Source organism: Hevea brasiliensis, chromosome 2, assembly GCF_030052815.1.
Source record: "Hevea brasiliensis isolate MT/VB/25A 57/8 chromosome 2, ASM3005281v1, whole genome shotgun sequence".
Taxonomy (NCBI): Eukaryota; Viridiplantae; Streptophyta; class Magnoliopsida; order Malpighiales; family Euphorbiaceae; genus Hevea; species Hevea brasiliensis.
Window position 1 is genome coordinate 18,480,174 of NC_079494.1, and position 5,750 is coordinate 18,485,923.

Sequence of the window (5,750 nt, forward strand, 5' to 3'; positions counted from 1 at the left end):
TTAGATTTGTAACCTCGGTCATGTCATAGGTCTGAGGATGGTAGGTAGATGCAAAATGGAGATCGATACCCCACTCATGGTAAAAAGTCCTAAATTTATGTCCCTCGAATTGAGTGTCGTTATTAGTTATGATTACTTTGGGCAAACCACTCTAGCAGAAAATGTTATGCTTGGCAAAAGAGATCGCCTTGTTAGCAGTGATGATCTATGTGGCTTCAGCTTTAGGCCACTTCGTGAAATAATCAATGGCCACTATAACATACTGCCTAGATCCTGAAGCCTTGGGGAAGGGACCTAATATGTCGATCCCTTACTGATAAAATGGCCATGGGATTCCAATGGCTGAGAGCTTTCTACTGGAGTTCAGGGAATAAAACTGTGTTTTTGGCACTTTATACACTTTTTCACTAAATCTTTTGCATCATCCATTGCTGTAGGCCATAAGTAGTCTTACCTAAAGGCTTTCTTAGCGATTGTCCAAGTTCCATCGTGACTTTCACATGGGCCTTCATGAATTTCGATCAAGATTGCCATGCCTTCATCGGCAGAAAAACATTTAGGCCATGGTCTTATAAAAGACCTTTTGTAGAGCCAATTATAAAGAGCACTGTATCCTGAAGACTTTTGCACAATCCTTTTCACCTTAAGAGGATCATCAGGAAATGCTCCATCTTCTAAGTAATAAAAGATGGGAGACATCCACATAAATCTGATATTGATGGATAGGATCTCTTCTTAATCAATAATGGGTTGGGTGATCTCCTCAAGATGGATGGACTGAGATAGATGTTGCTTTCCCGCCACTACCATCTTTCCTAAGGCATCTGCACTACTTTTGTCCTCTCTGGGAACTTGGAGAATTGTGATCTCTCCTAAGTTGGATCAAATCTCCACCATTAATTTCTGAATCCATGCATCATATTTACCTAGATTTGGGTTTCGCTCTTGGAAATTACCCTAGCATTGATTAACAACCAATTGTGAGTCAAAGTATGTGGTAGCTTTTGGAGTTTTTACCTCTCTAATGATGTGTAAAGCCATTAGCAAAACCTCATACTCTACCACATTAGTTGTAGGTTGAAAGTTCAAGCGGGCTACATGTTTTAGCTTGATATTGTGAGGTCCTTCTAAAACAATGCCTGCCCCTGATTCGATATATCCCGCTGCTCTATTAACCCATATGTTCCAAGTCTCCTAATCTTACTCCAGTGCTAGGGTTAGGGTTAGCTCAACCATAAAATTTGCCAAGACTTGGGCCTTTAATGCCGATCTGGGAACACACTTGATGTTATGAGCTCCCAAGATGATCGACAATGTCACGAGGTGACGTGATGTGTCTGGTCTCTGCAAGATCTTCCTTAAAAGATAGTTGGTTCATAGTTTGATAGTATGAGACTCGAAGTATGATTTGAGTTTGGTTACAATCGAAAGAACTGCGAATAACAACTTTTCTAAAATCAGATAATTGAGCTTAGCAGCTTTTAACACTTAACTAGTCTAGTAAATTGGCCTCTATTCGCCTTCCTCTTCCCAAACCAAAACCAAGCTCACCATTTCTTTAGTCACTGTAAGATCCAAAAAGAGAATCTCGCCCTGTTTGGGCAAGTCAAGCAAAGGAAGTTAGTAAAAAATGTTTTTAATTCATTAAATGCTACCTAACTTTCTTATCCCCATTTAAAATTTTTTTAGGCCTTAAGTGCCCGATAAAAGGAAGGCATTTATGAGCTAAACAAGACATAAATTATCTGAGAGCTATTATCCTGCCATTTAATCTTTGGATCTCCTTTATGTTTTTTGGTGGTTGCATTTCCAAAATGGCTCGAATTAGCCTCTATCCCCATTTCTGGAAGCATATACCCTAAAAGCATACCTACCTTCATGCCTAAGGTGCACTTGTCTGGCTTAAGCTTTATTCCAATCTTGTCTAGAATGTTAAAAGCATCTGCAATATCTTTTGCATGATCTTTCAATCTCTTGCTTTTGATGATCATATCATCAATGTAGACCTCAATAGTTTTGCTTATCAAACTTTTGAAAATTTTGTTAACAAGCCACTCATAAGTGGCTCTAGCATTCTTCAGTCTTAATGGCATCATATTGTAGCAATATACCCTTAAATCCATGATAAAGATCATTTTTTCCTCATCCTTTGGGTCCATTTTTATTTGATATAATCTAGAGATGGCGTTCACAAGGAAACATACTGCATAACCTACTGTTGCATCTACCAACTTGTCTATGGTAGGCAGTGGATAGTGATCCTTTGGACATGCCTTTTTGAGATCGATAAAGGTTACACACATCTTACACTTACCATTAGATTTCTTCACCAAAACTACATTTGCCACCCATGTGGGGTACTTGACCTCCTTGATAAGAACTACATTTAGCAATTTATTGACTTCGTCAATGACATCCTATTATCTATTTATGGTGATCCTTCTTTTCTTTTGTTGAACTGATTTTATGCTTAAATCCACATTCAAAATATGCACCGTAAATGCTAGATCGACTCCAGTCACTTCTTCTACACTCCAAGCAAAGGTAGATAATCTATCTTTTATAAATATTAATTACATTCTCTATCCAATCCCTAGAGGGCAATACAAATATTTACTTTCTTTCCCTTGGCGAGCTCAACTTCTTCTACATGATCCATTGGTTTAGGAGATATATGGATCTTTGGTTTCTCTAGAAGGTCAATCAAAATGGTTACTCAGGTAGCTGCTTTAGTAGACTACTTATAGCACTCTTGGGTTGACTTTTGGCTTTCTTTGACTGTAGTGATAGTTGGAAGCTTCATGCACAAACAATCCATATTAATTAAAATACCATTACAATTTAGAGTTGGTCTTCCTAAAATCATGTTGTATGATAGTGGAATATCTACAATAATGAACTCTGCATATATAAATTGTTTGAAGGTCTAATCCCCAAGCCCTATTGTTAGGTTGGTGGTTCTAGCAACCAATACCATTTTGTCACCTGATTCGACCAGAGGATACATCATTTTGGTCAGTCACTTTTTTTCAGTCCAAGCTTCTTGTAAACCTTAAGGTAATCAAGTTCATCAAGCTGCCAGTGTCCACGAGAACCTGTTGAACCATGTACTTGTTTAACAAAATATTAACAACTAAGGGGTTAGAATTGGTTCTTCTGACCTTCTCATAATATTCAGGATCAAAGAGGAATGGGTCTTTGCACAAGTTCTCCTTTTCAATGGAGAGCACTTTCTCCGAACAATAGGACTTTGTTGCCCTCTTTCCATTAACCTTGGAACTATTCGGTCCTCCTACAATAAAATTAATGATCCCAATGGGTTCCTCTAGGTAAAGTCTACCTTGATCCCTAATTCCTAAGCTCTCCTTCTTTTGCTTATTATCAGGTTGATTTTCTCTGATGAATCTCCTCAAGCTCCATTCTTTAATAAGTCTTTCATTTCATCCTTGAGCTTCCTATACTCATCTATTGTATGGTCATGATCATTATGGAAATTACAATACTTTTTCCTATCTCTTTGGCTAGTAATCTCTGGCTTTATCTTGCTTGGCCGCTTAATTTCTTGTCTGTTATATTGTATCCACATTAACACCTAAGCTCTTGATTCATTCAGGGTGTATAGATGTTGTACCAATCTCTCCTAGTTATATCTCGATCTTGCCCATAAGGTCTTTTATCATTAATGTTATTTCTCCTTTCCGTTCTCTTTTCCAAACTCTAATCAATCTTTCTTTCCTCTTTTAGAGCAACTCTTTTATCATCCAGCATGGTGTACTTTTGGACTCTCTTCATTAATTAACATAGTCCCATGCAGGGTTTTTAATAAGTGAATCCACAAACTTAGTGTTTCTAGATCCTTTTTTAATAGCCTCACAAGTAGTCTTATGGTTAAAGTTCTTAATCTGGATTGCCTCTACATTGAATTTGGATATGTTATCTCTCAAGGATCTCCCTTCCATTTGTCAGATTTTTCTCAGGTTGGAAATGGGGAATACAACTAAGAAACTTTTGCTTGAACAACCTTGCCAATTGCTCAAAATTTTTTATAGACCTGATTGGCTACCTCTGGTACCATTTTTATATCAGTCCACTGAGAGTTGCTAGGAATACTCCACACAAAATGAAACTATAAACATTTTGCAAAGACATAATAGTCTGGAAGTTTGCCAAATGGCTTCTTAGGTCAGTAGTCCCATCATATTTGTCCAAGGCCAATAGTTTGATTTTAGGGGAAATACTTTAGATAAAATCTCATTGCTTAATGGCAATCCCTCTCCCATCCTAAAGTCATCATCCTACGGGTGTTTATGGTATTTCTTGATTATCCTGGAAATCTTTTGGCTTAATGCACTCTTCTCCAAATGAAATCCCTCTTCATTGGGGAGTTCTCTCTTTGTTTTGCCCTTTCTATTACTAAAATTGGCTTCCTTAAGAGATCTCTTGATGGCACTACAACTACTGTAGGTAGAGGTAAGGGTGGTGGCTGGTGTGTTGCCTTTGGTGGCCTTTTCATACTCCTTCCTCAAGGATTGCAACATGGCCTCCATTCCTTGATCCTCAAGAACATTGGGTCATACAAAGAATCAAAAGCTCTTGTTGGCTAGATCCCTTGGTTCAAGGCCATCTTTGGTAAGTCCTTTGCTCCTATAAATGCGTCTATATTATCCCCAGGAACATCTGAAGGCACCTTACCAAGATTTGAACCTTTTTCAACCATAAAGATAGTAGAAAATAGAAAATAAAATGAATGAGTAAAAACCCAGAAGAAACACTAGAATAATCACTAAGTAAAAGAGAAAAATTGTTAAAGAAATAATCGATGGTGTTTCCCACAAATGGCGCCAACTGATTTTGCCGTGATTCTCTAGGTCTAGGAATGATGGAGGGTGCCTTGGTTGCTTGAAACCAAAGAACAATGTGAGGCCTGGTGGCTATTTGATAGCCACTCTGACACTCAAATCAGTAATCAAGTTTTTCAATAATGGCAGTGAAACAGAATTAATAACAAAGTGCATGTAAAATGTACCTAAGTAAACCTTTGAAACCTATTTATGTGGGGTGAGAACCAATCAACATAAATAATAGTTGGATCCTTTGCCCTTTCCTTATTTGTATGTAACATCATGCACCTTAATTAATATGCTTGATTCCAATCGCATCTTCTGGAACTGCATTATTCCTTATCATTTCGATCTCATATCAAGGGAGTTGATCTCTCATGTTACTGATTTATTGCACTCCAACCTTATGGAGATTGAATGATAATTTGCCTGCTACAGATTGCCTCCAACCCGTCCTGTTACCTAAATCCAATCCATGGAAGCTTAGGCATGTGTATGATTGACTCAACCCAGAGAGTTCGAATTTTGGGGCTAGATTATATCAGAAACAAAAGGCTCATCCTCATCCACAGTTAGAAGAATTTTCTCATCCACCATTGAATAAAGTCTTAAATAAATTCTTGCACTGTATGGGTTAGTGCTTCAATGATACCTCATTGTGACAGAGAAGATGTAGATAGACAATGTGACCATTTGTTTAAAAACTAGAAATTTATCAAAAAATAAATTTAATTGATTTACTTTTTTCCAATTCATATATTTAAAAACATAATAAGTAAGAAAAATTAAATTATTTTAATTTAAAAAATTATTTTTAAAAAAAATCAAATTAAAAATTATATGATTTTGTGAAAATTCAATTCAAGTATTTTCTCACACATAATTTATTTCAAAAGAAGCAAAGTTTCG